At 44.4% G+C, this 17,147-nt stretch overlaps 1 protein-coding gene across 1 annotated transcript in view; it reads right to left on the bottom strand.

Annotated features, from left to right (window-relative positions):
* Positions 1-16,773, bottom strand: part of IRF2 (interferon regulatory factor 2) — a 59,252-nt gene extending 42,479 nt beyond the window's left edge. The window contains exon 1 of the mRNA XM_030449504.1: positions 16,753-16,773. The gene's annotated coding sequence lies outside the window, so the exon portion shown is untranslated. The remainder of the gene's footprint in view (positions 1-16,752) is intronic.
* Between the last annotated feature and the right edge of the window lie 374 nt (positions 16,774-17,147).

Below are 17,147 nucleotides of genomic sequence, written 5' to 3'. Positions count from 1 at the left end.
TAGGCTTTAGGTAATGAAAAGCTGCTATAAGGTCTCCCTGGAACCATCCCCAGTCTGAAAAACCCCAACTCTCAGTCTGTCTCCATAGGAGAGGTGCTCCAGCCGTCTGATCATCTGTGCAGTCCTCCTCTGAACTTGCTGCAACAGGTCCACGTCCATCTTATGTTGAGGGCCCCAGAACTGGAGACAGTACTACAGGCAGGGCCTCATGAGGTCATCTTTAACAGTAGGGAGCATCTTTAAATATTTCTAATTCAAGGTCTGACTTGCAGGTGGAAATCTTACATTTTAGTCATAGCTTGACTCGTGACTGGCCTTCTCCCAGCCCTAACAAGGCAGTGGGGGCAAAGAGAGGTCAGTGCCAAGCAGCTGGCCAAATAGCTGGAGCCACCAGATGAAGGACAGCTTCAAGCAGCAAGGAGTGAGGGATGCACAAGCCCATGGCTCAAAACAGGGTTTACCCGAGAGCTTGGGGAAATCCCTACAGCTTGGCTCCTTCAGCACCACCATCAGCATTCCCTGCTTCTCTTCCCCCACTGCTGAGGTGGGAGTAGTGGTCTCAGTCTGGTACACACATGTGCTGTGACTGTCCATTGCCCCTAAAAAAGGACTCTCTCAGGGTCCTACAATGAGGACAGTTCAGACCATGTCCTTTGAACCCAAGCTGCTGGTTTATTTCAAGGGAGAGTTCTTGGATTTCAAAAGGATTTGCAAACTGCAGCTGGTCCTGCAGTCTATGTAGAGAACAAAGGTATTCTGCAGTTCTGCAGAATTTAGATAAACCTGATGCAAACTACAGCATCTAAAACTGATACTGTAAAATTTGATGTCTGAAAGAACCCTCTAACACTTGTCTTTAAGTTTTAGAAGGCAGGCCTTCTTTATTGCAGTGCTGGATGAATGAGAGAGTTCTCAAAGGCGTGCATAACATGAGTGAAAACAGACATGACTTATATTGATTTCCTGGAACTAATTATAATATTTATCTGGTTTCCTGGAAATATTTGCATTCTTAGTTGGGAGGGTCTCCCAGGAAGTCATCCTGTGATGTCCTTTGTTAATCCCTGCTCTAACATGTGTAATTGTGGGAAACAAGTCTAGGTAGTCTTAGCCAACTTCCATTTACAAGGCCTGGACACAGCTTAGATGAGCCCAAATCGACATCCTATTGTTTTGTGTCAGAAAAGTCTCCAGGGCAAGCAGGGCTGGGCTCCTGTTATGTCAGTCTACAGGATGCTGGCTGATAATTTTGTGGCTAGTCATTTAACAAGGAGCACAAAGCAGAGTTTTACTTCAATTCCTTTAAAAAAAAAATAATCTAGTACATTAAATTTAACAATGTTTTCTAGCCATCAAAACTGACTGAGAAGAGGTTGGAGTTTGTGCATACATATATTCAGGAAAGCAAGTGGTATAACTACCTACATGTGCAGATATGTGATGGTATGGATGGTGATGGTATGATGGGGGGAGGAATATAGGGAGGTTGTGCAGGGGTGGCAAAGTGGGATGGCTGAGGAGCAGCCTGCTCTCCAGCTGGGTGGCAAATGGAGAGGAAGGTGTTTCCTGGGTGCTGGCTGTCACAAAGGCCCTTGACACACAGAGGACACCTAGATAGTGAAGGAGTGGTAAGTCCACCTTTGTGGGTGATGAGTCCTCCTGTTTTGGAAAGTGCTGTCCTTGCACTGAGGAGAACATTGTGTACAGAGAAGTTCTGGTTGGAAGGGACCCCTGGATGTCAGGAATCCACCACTTACAAATAAGGGATAAGGCCTATCAGGTGGCTGTGGTCCACATGGGCTCCAGTGAAGCAGGAAAATGCAAGGAAAAGGTTTTGGAAGCAAGATGTAGGGTTCCAGGCAGGATGGTAAAATCAAATGTCTTCTCCAAAACTTCTCCAGAAACACTCATGGCAGGATGGAGAAGTCCACACTGATGGGGAGGGACACAGGTCCCCAGAGCAGCTGCAAGGAGCAGCAGGGAAGGGTCATATTCACACAGCAGATACTTCCAGAAGAGAAGAGTCCACAACAGTTGACTTCCATGGAGCTACAGTGGAATGAGGATGAGGGACCTGGGACACCTGGCTTTGAATTGGCACGTTGATGGAATAGATGTGTGTGGAGAGGAGATAGGCAGCTGGACATGATTATGCCAGGACACAGGTGGTATAGGAGGGTCAGATTAGGCTGTGGTTGGAGGGAAAGGAGCTACACAATCCACACCAAAAGAAGCAGTGAAATAAGCGAACTCTACCAACTGAAGTTTGATTTTTACAGGCATCAGTTCTAACTATGAAAATGGTAGCATTAATATGGTATTACCAACTCTGACCAGGATGGAGGCAGTTAGTATGCCACAAGTGTCATTAGAGACCAGTAAAATGACTGAAAGTGAGAATTATCTAACTTACCAGTTCCTGCTCAGAAATAAGATCTTCCACTCAGTGAAAGGATCACTTTGGAGCTCAGAAACTGTAAGCAAAGCTGTTGGGACATGCCAGGATGGAGGACAGCTGACAGCATGGGGAGGGCTGCAGCCTGCCTGCCACCAGTGGCCCTGGACTATGTGTAGCAGAAATAGCAGAGATCAGGAGAAGATTACTAAAAATATGGCATGACCCTGATGTTAGAGTGATTCAAGGAGTTCAGTGACCAGGAACTTTTAGGCTAGAGAAGTGATAATCAACAGAAAAGAGTCAGATAAGAGAGAATACACAATCATGTGTAGAGAAGAGTAGGGGTGGGGTTTTTTGCTTTTTTTTTGCTAATATAAGAACTAGAGATCATCAAGTGAAACTAGCCCATTTAAAACAAGCAGAAGAAGGTGGTTCTTCACCCAGCAGGTAATTAAATGGTGGGACATCCTGCTTTGAGGTGCCAAAAGTTCATCAGAGAGGATCCATAAAAAGTACCCCAACACATTCACAGAAGATGAGAATCCCATGAGGTGGTATTAAATGTAAAGACACCAACTGTGCATCAAACAGGTCACTAAGCCACAAATTTATAGGGGCTAGAAGCTGTTTGGAAGATGCCTTTGTGCTCAGCTTTGAAAAACGCCTCACTGGGAGCAGGAATTCCTGCGGGTGGCTCCTGACAGCAGAAGTGCCTGGTGCTCCTCCAGCACCTCCCTCTGAGCAAAGGGGAGAGCAGCTGGGGCTGGCTTTTGCAATGCTCAGTGGCTGCTGTCACTTCTAGTATGTGCTTTTAATTTCTTTACAGAATGAGCCAGCTCTGAAAGATTGTAGTTGATGTATCAGCAGATATTTTCAGGAAAAATGTGTATCATATTGATAATTTTTTACCACACTCAGAGGACTGCTTATTCACAAAATGGTCACACTGCAAATGACATGAATTTGTTATGGTAAAATAAAACGCAGCTGCTTTCCTTGAGAAATGGTAGCCAAACCTTTGAGCTGAACTTGCTGCTTGCCCTTCAGTTCCCAGCAGAGAAGGACCCGGGTGTGCTGGTTGAGAACCTGGGTGTGCTGGGTGTGCCAAGACCAAAAGCACCCTGGACCACAATAAAAAGAGTGTGGCCAGCAGGACTGGGGAAGTGTTTGCCCTGCTGTACTCAGCAATAGTTAGGCCACCCCTTGAGTACTGCGTTCAATTCTGAGCCCCTCACTACAAAAAGGACATTGAGTTTCTGGAGCATGTCCAGTGAGCAACAAAGCTGCAGAAGGTTCTGGAGCACAAGTCTTACAGCTGAGGTAATTTGAGTAGTTTTAGTCTAGAGAAGAGGAGACTGAGGGGAGACCTTATTGCTCTCTACAACTACCTGAAAGGAAAGTGAGATGGGGTTGGTCTTTTCTCTCATGTAACTGGTGATAGGGCAAGAGGAAACAGAGTCAAGTTGCATCAGGCGAGGTTCAGATTAGATACTAGGAAAAAAATCTGTATGGAAAGAGTGATGAGACATTGGAACAGGCTGCCCAGAGAACTGGTGGAGTCACCGTCCCTGGAGGTATTAAAAAAATATATGGATGCAGCACTTGAGGACATGGTTTATTTGGCCGGTGGTGTTGGGCTGACAGTTGGATTTGATCATAGTAGAGTTCCTTTTCAACCTTAATGGTTCTATGATTGAATGGGACATGTTCAAGGATCTCAATGGGCTGCATTCAAGGAATTATAAAGATGTTTCTCTCATCTATGATCAAAATTTCACAGTTTACCAGAAGTCAAATATTCAGTTGTGATTCTTTTTTCGATGTTGAAAGGTAATGGGAAGGGGCAACTTCTGTTTTCTAGACTTAACTTTCAGCAGTGGTTCATTTTTCATTCCAATTCATTCCCCCCTAGAAAGAGATTTTTAGCTTTTGTGACTTTTCTATTTCATTAAGACATGGGCATTAAGAAGCATCAAATACCCACAACTTTTTTTCTGCAGAATTACCAAAATTTGCAACTTACTCTTTTAATCATCTTCCTTAGGGATCTAGCTCAATTTGGTTATTTCCATTGGCATCTTGCTTTTCCTTTTCAAAAAGATTCACTGTTCTGTCCTGGCATTCATTTCTGTGAGAAAAAAAAACTTGAAAACTCCTTATGTTTCAGAGAGTAAATAAACCAACCAGCTTTTTTCTGAAGTTTAATAATATTTTTTAAAAGTTTATTAATAAGTATTAAACATTCTCTTCTTGTTATTTTTGTTGCAGGGCTTCACACTGTATTTAAGTGGAGATATCAAGGCCGTAATTTTGGTTCTTAAAAACATTGTGGCAGGCAATGTGACTTTTTATCTGTAGAATTGGAGCATTTGAATTTTCTTGTGGATTTGGGTCACAAGCTTATGTACTCACCCACAGCTGGCCTGTTTGTTTTTCTGGAATGTTAAAGTTGGAAAGCTCTCCAGTAGAAAGCATGTTGGTAATTTGCATAATAGGCCAGTGCTTATCAAGAAAATAAATCAGTTTCAAGAGCACTGTAATTCTGACTTTAATACTATTGACCACATCTTCCTGAGTGTCTACACCTGTTTTGATGCACACTGAAATTTATTTTCAATTGTCATCTGTCCTGCAAAAAGCATTCTGATGCTGATGTAATCTGTAGCACTGATATTTTTAGATACTACATAGTAATGATTTAGCAGGGTGTCTAAATTAGATAGTCCTTCTCAGATCTCAGCTGGGCTGATCTTCTGATTGCTAAGAATTTAGGTGGTGGGAGTGCAGCTTTGTTTTTATTGGTAATAATTAAAGTAATAATAACAGAGAACTGTACTGGAATGGAAAAATCTATTCACTCACACCGGGTCTGTGAATGGTATTTTCTCAAGCCAGCAAAATAAAGCTTTTCCATTGCAAATCAGAGCCTCTTACACTTTCAGTAAAGACAAGCCAGCCCTTTAGGGAATCTGGTTGAAAAGAGGCAACATAATATTCCAAACCAGACACCTTTTCTACTGAATATTTTTATGCTTTCCCTATTGTATTGGTCTGGCTGTGCTCAAATGCTCCAGGAAGACAGGTAGGTGGGGAGACCCTCTCTTCTGAGCCAACAACATACCTATAGCATAGAAAAACACAGCTGAGGGCTAGATTGCCTGATCATTTTATTTGTCACTGTTTTTTTGGGGTTTTTTTTGGCTGCAGTACTTCAGCCAATCACTTTGCCAGCTCAGCTGATGTACACAGTTGATTTTCTTTAGCAGGAGGGAAGAGAGGGAACAAGGAACTTGCTAAACACCAGCATTGTGAGATATTTTTAGTTGCTTACATCTGCCCTTACAGAAAATTTTAGGGAGGAAAGCAGTTCTTTCAAAACATGTACAGCTTCTTGACATTTCAGGGCTGGAGTGGAGCTTGGCAGAGAAAACCTGGACAGGATCCAGGCTGCTTCAGCAGAGCTTACCTGAAAGTGATCCTGCTTAGTCCTGCTGTAATAGAGTGTTTTGCTGAAGTGGAAGCTTTTATGGCAGTTTTCCCAGTGAAACTGAGGTGGAATAAAAAGATAATAGGTGATGTATCACCTATTGGCTTGACAAAGCAGAACAAATACTTTTTCGTCTGGATAATAATGAGATATTAAGAGCTTTGCTTTATATAATGTGTAAGCACAGGCTTTGATTTATTATTTCAAAACTAATTTATTAATAAAAGCAGGTCAGTTCTCGTTGTTGAGGGGGAAGGGACTTTTTCATCTTTTCACTTTCTGTTTGTAGTGGATCTTCACATAGAAAGAAGCCTTTCCAGGGACACTCATCGCAGAAATGCTCAGCAGGCACATTTCCCTATCAATCACTTTCTGAAGCAGACGATGCTCTTCCATGAAGAGTAAGGAGGTAGGTAAGGAGAAAGGTCCCACCCCATGCTAGAGGTGCTTTCTTCCTCTCCAGAGCTGGAGGACAGAGGGACAGAGGGAGGTAACCCACCCGTGGGAGGTTCCCCAGGTTGCCCTTGGCATCACCTGGAAGATGCACTCCTGTGGACAAAGCAGCCCACCTCCCATCCCAGCCTCCTGCTGCCCAAGCCAGCACACCCCTGTGCTGGGCAAAAGGGGTCAGCAGGGGCTGTGAACAAGCTCAGGAGAAGAGGCAGGAGATGCTGGGACACAGCCAAGTCCCAACCCCCTCGAGGGTGGCAGAGGCAGAGAGGTGCCAGTAAGGAGGATTCACGCTCAGGAGGTCTCCTGCTGGTAAAACAGGCAGTGCTCTGTGTGCCCCCCAAGCTCAGCTGACCCTGCAGCAGCCTCAGATGCTATGGGGGCTACTGAAATACAACTCAAGCCTTTTCTCTCTGCTGCACTCACCAGCTCATGTTGCAACACAGCCTAGGTGACAGCTCAAAGTCACTCAACAAAAAAACAAAACAAAACAAAAAATTCCACAAAAAGTAGAAACAAATTATAAACATTTAATTTGAAGCTTTCCTACCTTAAGTTGAAATAGTCCCTGCAAGTTACAAATCTATTTCTAAGTCATCATCCTTGTTAAAGCTTTGGCTCTTTAGCTTTTCCTAATCACTGTTTAATTATTAACAGAAGAGTCATTTTTGGATAACGAGTCCTGTCTGCTGGCCTCTTGCATGGATGTGCCCTAGCAACACCAGAGCCCAGGAGGCCTCCAGAGGTCTTCTCCATCACGTCTGCACACCCATCTGACTGCCCTCTCCTTCCCAAAGCAGGAGTAGATACAGCTTCTTCTGAAAGCACCAAACTAGCTGAAGCTGAGCTGCAGTGTTATACCCTGGGTGCCAGTTCGCTTGGTCCAACAAGTTCATTTCCTGCAAGGCAGCAGCTGGCCCTGCTGAGCTGTTTCTGGAGCACAGCTCCCCCGTGACTCATCTCCCCTGCAGCCCACCTTGCTGCACTTCTCTTCCGACAAGTAATTTCTGTCACTCTGACAGTTGCCCCACTCTCAGGTTTGCTAAGCCCATGGAACTGAGGAGAGGCTCAATCAGAGGCAAGATCGTCGGTGTCAGGGGCTGAAAGAGAAACCTTTTGTGGCACTGTAAAAGGCGACATCACTTTTAAGTTATCTTAATTTGCCATTGTTCCTGGGGTAGTGATGGGGTTACCAGGGTAATGATGGGGCATATTTCTGGGGAAAATGCCCTGGGAAATGCCCCTGTAATGCAGCTGAAAAGGTGTTGAGATGGTATTCGAGTGCAAGGGATCTCATGGGCAGAGTTGCTTTATCACTTTAAAAGAATGAGGTCGTGGGAGGGAAGGGAGGAGGAAAACTGCTGGCTATTAATAGAGAATATGAGTAGGAGCTTTATTTTGAATGGCTTCATTAATTAGTGACATACAATGCAGAAGCAAGGCTCACCCTGCACTCTGCCTGCTGACTTCCCATGTGCAGAACAGAAGCAGAGAGATAAATGATCATTGTTGTGCAGGGGAGTTTTAAATAGGCCAAGCTAAAATGCTCAGGTTAAAAAAATAACCAGGAGATCAATCAGCCTTGATCTTCAGAGACACTGTTTGAATGTAGGCTAGTGGAGTCCATACCGGATCAGACCCAGGAAATTTAAGTTACCTTCTCAGCCTTACCTGCCTGCAGTGAGGTTTCCCTATTACTCATATTTCTCTCAGACTTTGTCTTTTATGTCCATGTGGATGATAAACTCACAGAGATAATGGCTGTCTTATCTTACTCAGTTTTACAGTGCCTGGTGCAAATACATCTTGCTTTCTTAGGAACCCTGCTCTTGTATGGTGCTACAAAAAATAGTATTACTCTATACAGTGGTTCTCCAGTTGCACAATTAATTTGTACTTGTGTTTTCAGTATCTCAGAGAAATAAACAACAAGCAGAACCAGCTATTTAGGTGATTTAAAGCTATGGGAAGGCTTGCTTCCTTAATTCTGTAAGGCATGACTTGACACCTGGACCAGTGAACCTAATTGGACTTCAATAGTACATGAAATTAATGGGACTATTTTGAAAAGCTCAGCTCAGATGCTTGTGGTTACTATTTGCCTATTTGCACCTTGCTTTAAGTAATTGCAGGTGGGGTGGTAAATCCTTCTAATGAAAGAAGAAAGGAACACTCCACAGGTATACATGTTATGGTGCTGATAAGCAGCAACCAGCCCCGCAGGGAAGTTTTAGTTTGCTGATAACAAAAGCAGAGGCCAGAAGAGAGCTGCCAGGCAGAGGCAATGATCCTTCTTTCCCAGGAAAGTAGTTCTATGGGAATGCTGACTCACCTGCTCCCTGTATAACAGTGGTGGAGCAAAAGCAATTATGTGTAATTCCACGATTTTTTTTTCCTTTTGCACCACCATTTCACTTGTGGAATGGATATGGCTGAAAAGTTCTGTGTTGGAAAGCCTCATTAAATTACACCTTGGGCTAGATATGTAAAAGACCGATAAGCAGGTGTTAATAGTTCCCAGTCAGCTTCAAAGAAAGGGTAATGTTTCATTGCTTGGCACATCAACACTTAGTGCACATAAAGCAGTTTGTGGAAGAGTTGCAGAAGACATTTACACAAAAGCTGTTAGCAGATCTGCCTTTGGTGTTTGCACAGGCTTCCCCTCTTTTTTTCTGACTTTAAATACAAAGTTTTCCTCACCTGCAGGTGCTGGTCCTTGGCCAGCTGTCCAAAGCAGTTCGATTTTTAGCATCTCAGCAGTAACACCTCTCAGTTCTCCAGGTCAGAAGTCACAGACTTTCCAGCAGAGTGTGTTCTGCTCTTTGGCTAAATGTTGCTGTGTTAAACCAGTTCATAAATCAGTTCATGTGCAAAAGAGAACAAACGTGGAAGGTAGCTCTGAGAAGAGCTTTGTTACTTTTGTCCCATCTGATCACTCACAAGTACTTGAACTTCACTGTTGCTCTTCTGCCCCTTCCCTGACAGCATGACTACACTAGAATATCAACCAAGAAAGAAGGGCAAGGTGCACTATTGTTTTTTCTCTTTAAGTAACAGGGTCTTAGTTGTGGTAGTCCTGATGAGCTGAGGATATACCTAAGGCAAAAGGAGACAGGTTGCTCAAAATGCCACTTGCTCTCACTTTATTAGTGATTCTGGTGAAAGACATGACATCTCACTACAGGCCTGGAGCTGCAAGGTTGCTCATCTCATCTCATCTCATCTCATCTCATCTCATCTCATCTCATCTCATCATCCATCTCCCACTTCCCACCAGAACTCAGATGCTGCTGCTTGCACACAAAGCTGCTGGTTATTTTGCTAACTTGAAAGAAATGCCTAAGGCACAAAAGCCATGGGGTTTGGAGGGCTTGTTGTGTGTCCATCATCACAGGGCTCCTTCTGTCCACAGACCATCTCTGTTACTCCATGTTTATGGTAAATGGGGAATGGCAAAGCCACAGCCCTCAACCCACCTAACCTGACACAGTTCTCTTGATCTTGGCAGGCCAAAGCTAGCCAATCCCAGATGAAAATTACACCCCTGGAATACAGCAACCCCTGATGCACTGCCAGGTACAGTGAAGGAAGGTCTTACCTGCTTGCTTCCTCTGCCAGTGAGGCTGGCAGGTCTGCCTGTGCCTTAAAATGACATTGAAAACCATTATCTGTGATGTTGTGGTGCGTTTTTCCCCCCCCTCCCCAGGAGCTCACTTTAATCTCATTAGATCTAAGTTTCAAATCTCATTAGATCTAAGTTTCAGTTTTCCTGTCCCCCAACCAAAATCCCCACAGGACCTTACAGCAAATTGGATTGTGTGCGTTTTACTGTGTCTGTGCTCCTGTTTCTCATATAAGCTTGCAAAACGTGGAGTAAAAGCAGCCTGGAAATGGGCGGCACCCACAGTGCTGTTGATTTATGCCTCCAATCACAATTTGGAGTGTTTTGCAACGTTTTGCAAGATGGCAAAACAAAGGATCCTCTGTTTTAGAAAGGAGGTAAGTGGCAAACTCCACTGCAGATACCTTATCTTTCAGAGTTCTGGAGAGATCAGGGCACAGTCAGAACAAGGAGCTTGAGGCAGAGGAAGCTTGCCTCTGTATTTTGACACTTTCAACTCTTATCTTTGGGTTCCAGAAGTCTGTAACATTTTTCTCTGATCTTTTGCAGGACCCTAGCAAAGAAATTCTTTGGCACTCAGTGCCAGCATCTACATGTAAATTCACACTGGAATCTCATTTCCCAGTCTATGCTTGATACCCACCATGGTTTTATGCCCCTACTATCACGATTCACCTGCAGGTCTGCTTATGAGCAATATGGCTTTCAGCTTAAACCCAGAGTAATGCCAATGAGAGTACTGGCTCCTCACAAAGCTCTCTGCTTGGTACTTGTGACTCAAATGCCAGATAACAAAAGAAAGGTGGTTGGTTTACTGGGGTTACTGTCAATTTGATGAAATGCAGGCTTGGCTTCCTTTTTAAATCACCTCCAGCCTTAAAATGAATGAATCCTAGAAGGTTGTGCTCTCTTTGCATTGCTTGTAGTCTGCTCTGCTGCAGAAAGGTTTCATTAGTCTCTGGGGCACTGGAGACCCCCATGATATTCAGTGCATGAACAAATCACCCATCGCAGCTGTCACCATCACCCTCTCCCCATGAAGAAATCTGTAGAGGAGCAATTTCTTCTGATACAGGTTTGTGTTTTGCTTTTATTTTGTTTTTCAGCCAGCTTTCCTAAGGAAATCATCTGACACAATGTTTTGTCACTGCTCCTTGTACCTGGCCCTCAGCATCCTATCCAGCTCCATTATCCCTCCATGCCTGCCCTCGGCAGGACATGGAGGAGAGGTGCCGAGGAGCTGTGGTGCTGGGGAACTCTCTGCAGCCATGGGCACCCTGGTACAGGTGCAGCATGGGCACCAAGGCAGGTACAGGGCAGTGCAGAGCACCCAAGACCTTAGGAAAGCTCACCCATTTGTACACGTGGCATGAAAGGAACATAAACAGGAAGCATAAAGCCACAGGAAACTCGATGACTGAAGTTTCATCATTCATAGAAGTATTATTTTTACTAGCTTTATTGCTATGTTTATGTCAGTAAAGAGCATTTGTTTTTTCATTTTGCTCAGACCTTGGCTAGGAAAAATATTGTCCCTTTAGGTTATGGGTTGCCTATGTTCTCCCTCCCACAGTATTACAAGCTCGTAATGCTGGATCCTAAAAGTTCACACCAGATGCTCAAGTCCAGCCATAGGTCCAGCTAGAACTTAGGAGCACTGGCTCATTCAGAATATTGTTTTGATTTAAACAGTTTTATAGAGCTTAGCATCTGTGAGAGCTGCTGTCATGTTGTGCATGCACTCAGGTGTCAGTAGTATGTATTGTTCTATGCATTTCAGTCACTGGGACAAGGCTGATAACTACTATTTTGCTCTGAAATAAGGGGGAGAAAATAATGTGCCTTTTAGCATCTCTCAGAGCACTCCTTTTAATCCTTCATAACATTTTTTCACTGCTTCTTTCTGCAAAATGCTCTCATCTATGAATTACACAGACGAGCAGTTTTTCTCCCAAATCCTTCAGCTTTCAGCAGTTAAGAAGGTGAGCTCTATACTTATGTATTCCTCTTGTCCTGACATTTCTTTCCACAGGGATTTCTTCATCCACTGACATAAAACCCACTCCATCCCCTGTGCCGCTGACTGGTGGATCTACCCCTTGCTACGGTATCTCCTCTCAAACTAAAAACCAGGTGGTCCTCAAAGGTAGAACAGAGAGAAACCTGATGCTTGTGTGTCCCTCTGTCCTGAATAGTATCTGCTTGGCCATCTGTCTGCACTGTGACCTGGCAGGGGACCAGCCTGTGGGGACCTCAGCAACTTTCTGAATGCAGGAGCAGCCCATGAGGGATGTAGGCAGAGCTCACCTTAGCTACAACTTTGCCTTCAAAGGATCCTGTGAACATCCCTTTCTGGGGCATCCATCCAACTCTTGCCCAAGAGCTCCACTTTTTGGCCACCTGCAGGTATTATTTCCCACAAACAGCTTCCTGGATATGGCTGTATTGGTGGCTTTCACAGGCCACTGGCCATTGCTGCATTCCTCTTGCACCTCTCTGGTGCTTCATCTTTCTCTTCTAAATATGGTTTTATGACATAGCCTATTTTTCTTTGCTTTCAAGGCCTTGTCCCCATTGCCCACCAAAGCCATCCTTGGCTGCCCAAGCTCCTTCTCTTTCTTCTCAGTTGCCACTCCCATTTGGATAATCCTGTAGAGCTACATTCTGCACAGCTCCTGGAATATCTCCAATTTCTCCTTAAAACTCTTCATAGTAATTGCAGAAAGCCCCACAGCAGGTGGTTACCACTGCCTTTTACACTGCACAGCACCGTCTCCTTGCCTACTTTTCCTGCCTCATTGGACCTGTCTGCTGTCCTTCACTTATGAAATCTTTCAGGTTGTAAAGTTTGGAGTTTTCCAGGAGGCAGTAGCTTTCTTGCACTCAACAAAGTCATCATGGGTCTGGCCACAACCCCTGCCCAAACTCACAGCTGTTACAATCACCCATTGTGAGAACATTCTGCACCCATCCTGTGGTGCTGCCGCAGCTTGTGGCAAGAGCAAGTACCCAACCTGCTGGGTCACCCACCTCTTGAGCTTCTCCTTTCCCACTTCCTTTGCCCTGTTTTTCTCCCAAACTTCATCACACAATGACATCTGAACACACATTAGCACCAACGGTTTACTTGAAGGTTTTTACTTCTGATATTTAGGGCATTTGCCTAGTTTTAGGGGTTTGGTTTAGTCTTTTTCCTTGCAGCATGTTGTTGTATTTCACATCCAAGCTGAGTCTACCCCATGCGTGGACCACAATGTCCTCCCTGAACACTTGCAGCTTTCCTTCTTAATTTTCTCTACTTCCTGGCCTGCTCCCCCTTGTCCCTCACCCCTGGTTTTGTAAACCAGGCTGCTTCCTCCTTCCCTTCCTCCCTGAGAATTTTTTTTAGCCACTTCCCTTTTTCGGGCTTGCCACGCAGCCATAGATGACTGAGGGTACAGCATCCCAGACACATGCTGGAGTAACTCTGCTTCCAACTGCCTGCTGCAGCACATTTTAATCTCATCAACAACTGCACTATTTATAATCAGCTCTCTGATTACATTCCTAAGGTCAGCGTCCAACATAAAACACTGAGAGTAGCTGATAAACTGCTGCAAAGCCTCTCTCCCCCAGAGGTTTCCAGAGCTGCTGGGTAGTATTTAAAGGCTGGAGTCAGAAATGCCACCTCTCCCTCAGGTCTCTCCCTTGCTGTTGCTCTTCTCACTTTCCCTGCCCTCCCCACTGCCTCCCACAGAGGTACCTTTGGAGAGAGCTGATCAAAATGCCCCAGCAGGTCAAGCCCCACACGCCACACACTCCAGCAGGGTCTCCCCACCTCACTCAGCACTGCATCTGGCCCCAAGGATATACAGCAACCAGCTGGGGACCATTGGCACAGGCAAGGATGGTCACATTACCTGCCCTTCTCTGCTGCTCAGGGTTTCTGCAGTGGGTGGCTGTTGTCCTGCCATCATCACAGACCCAAGTCAATTTGGGCCCCTAAGCCACCTGTTGTTTTTAACTGATTTCAGCATGACTCAAAATATCACTATTTTTCCACAATCAACTTACAAAATTAAAGCAGTTACCACGCTACAGAAACCTAGGGTGTTGTGGAAAGCCCTGTGCAGCACTGGCCTTTAGAGCTTATCCATAGCATAGCAGGACCAGGAAGCCCCACTGCAGAGGGTGCTGGCCAGGGGGGCTTATACATCACACCCCCCCCAGGAGGGTTGCAGGCATAAAGTATGGGGACTACCAGTAAGGGGGCAGGAGTCTGGATTTCATTTGGCCCTCAGATCCTTTCACTTAGTAGCACTTCAGCAAGGAGAAACTACTAAACATAAGGCTGAATGGAGAGGGCCACACACATGGGGCTCACCAACCTTACTGGCAGTCTGGTCAACAGAACCAGAACCTGTGTCAGGTGAGGAAGCCATGCCCCCCCTCAAGAGCATGCCTGGGCAAAGCACCTCCTTGTCATCCTTGTCAGCTGAAGGTCATTCATCACTCAGAAGGCTCCTGGTCTCTGCCATGAGAAGGTGGGACAGCTGAACGCTGGCATCCAGCTGAAGATGAGGGGGCAAAGAAGGGTGAAGGGGCTCTGCAGAGAACTGCTGTACCCAAAGAAAGGTACATCTGCCTTCAGCTGCCTTTTTTGCATTGCATCACACAGGAGAGGTATGAGGTTGTGTGTTTGAGGAAGCTGCTTTTAGCTTAATGGGATAAAAGGGAACCCAGCATCCTCTGGCTTTAATACCAGAAGCAGTCAGGGAGGGAAAAAGGAAACTCTTGTGTCTTTTAAGAAGGATCCTACAAAAAGTAATCCCTCAGTAAAAAAAAAAAGTAATCCTAGCCACCAAAGTTTAGGTTTTGTGCAGATGAGCGTAAATTGAAGTGCTCCTTGTTTCCACAGCACTCTTTATAGGTCTTGTGGTTAAATAAATGGAACCAATACTTTCTTAATGGCTGTGGAATGCTGCGGCAACACTCTTCATCCATAGGTAAATCTTTACATAAGGTACTCTCAAGCCACTCAGATAATATTACTATCTATAGCTTTCTATATACACAGGAAAACCTGTTACCTGCCCTGCTTTTGAGGAGTGAGACAGCTTTGCACTGCCCCTTTCTATGTATCAGTTGAAGCCAGAAGGACCTATTAGATCATCTAGATGTGTCTTCTACACACCCCATGTTAGCAGTGGTGAGCCAATGAATCTCATGCCAATTCTTGTCTTTTTGTTTAGCAAGCACTAAACAAAACCACTGAAAACTGGCTGCTGTGCACTCCATCATCTTTTGAGGTACTTTACTTGACTGTCTTTATGACAGAATGTCTTCATCTCTAGCAAAAAAACCTCACAAAACATTATTTAGCTGGAAAAGTCAGATCTTAATGTTCTGTGATTTTCCAGGAAAATCCCAACTACAGAATTAGGTTTGTTTTTTTTTAAGACATAAAAGATTACCAGGCAAATTCTGTTTCCAGTATTTGCCTTCCATAATGCAGGCACCATCCTCCGCTTAAAGACTATCTCTACAGGTATGAGAGAAGCTTTCTGGGATGTGCTGTGTTTTGTTAAACATGACAGGATTGTCAGTGGTATGGTAGGGATCTGCAGGGATAGATGCTTCAGGGTTGGAGGTGTTCTCTGGGTAGGTTTAGGACAGAAAAAAGCCCTTTTTCCCTCAAAATGAACTTATTCTGTTTTACTCTGATATACAACGAAAAGACAAGAAGGTTTTCTTGGGAAGCAACAATGTGATGCTCCCACTTACCACGGGTGCAGGTCAAGCTGTTCTGGACACTATCATTGTCACTGTAGTGACACCCCGTGGTGAGGAAGCTGTAGTTTCTCTCTGACACTGTTACTTCAACGAACCAGTGAAGTTCTGCTGTCACTGTCCTGCTGTCTGCAGTCATCAGCAGGAGGAAAGATACAGCTGAAAAGTAATTTTTCCTGGTAGAGAGAAGCATTCCTTACAGGATATGAGGAGACAAGTTGTTACTGTTATAATCTACCCATTGTTACTCATACTGTCAATATTTCTAAAAGTTACATAAGTAGTGCCTGGCTTTAGCAGAAAACAAATGTGAAGCCATATTTAAAATATAAATTGAATACAAATGTACAGTAATTTAGTTTAAAATATCAGAAGAAACCATATATGCTTCAGAGAGGAATACATTATGTATAAAAAGACCTAGTAATTCACTAACCACGGTATATAAACCACTGTATATTTGAGTAAGATGTAAATTTTCTTCTGTTATGGAGCAGAGTACCAAAAGTGTAGATTCTGTTCTCAGAAACAGGCTTCTTCCACGTGACTTTGCAGAATCAGTGTCTGACTTGCCTTTGTAACAAAAGCAGATTAGAAATACACACTCTCAGAGGTTTCTGTGGGAAGAGTAGACTGACTGCATTCAACGTAAGGATTAGCTTAGCCAGAAGGCAATACTTGATTTGGTATAAACCAAGCAGCATGAACGACCTTCTCAATTTCTTCAGGTGCATCAAATCCACACACACACACAAAACAGAAACAAGCAGATTTTTTTAAAAATTCCCAAAACAAAAAAATAACCCATTTTTCCCAATTTTGCTAGAAAAGCAAACATTAGTAATAATTATGTGTCTTGTATGCCATCCTTGTTAATTTCATTACTGATTTATAAAAGAATTTATAGTTAAGGTGGCTTTTAAAAACAGCAAAATTACTATGATCTGGCTTTTAAAAAGCTTTTTGGATATGATTTAACTGATGATCCAGTTAGCCAGGTAAATACCTCTATCTTTAGATCTTTACCTGGATCTGGGAGCTGCAGCAACCTCCCTGCTCTTGGTCTCCTGATCCAGTGAGGCTCCTGTGTTCCCAGCAGGCACATGGACACAGAGCACACACAGACACCACACTGATATACACACACACGTGACCGTGTGTGTAAACACACACTGAGAACAGGCACTTGGAGTGCTCATGTGAACACAGACAGCATCAATGGCCTCATCCTGCTCCCTCTGCTGGTTGAGCAGGACAGAGGTCCACTGCTGGAACCACACATGCACTCAGCCAGATTTCCCAACCCTGGCACCTGGACATACAAGCCCTCGAGGCCACAGCCCTGCACCAGTTGTTGGTACAAACTCACTCAGGTGCACACAAGAAGCTGGGCCAGGGCTCTCCTGGTACCCTAACACCCA

Source organism: Calypte anna, chromosome 4A (assembly GCF_003957555.1).
Source record: "Calypte anna isolate BGI_N300 chromosome 4A, bCalAnn1_v1.p, whole genome shotgun sequence".
Lineage (NCBI taxonomy): Eukaryota > Metazoa > Chordata > Aves > Apodiformes > Trochilidae > Calypte > Calypte anna.
The sequence above is the reverse complement of the archived record's forward strand: the minus strand, read 5'-3'. Positions and strand labels throughout refer to the sequence as shown.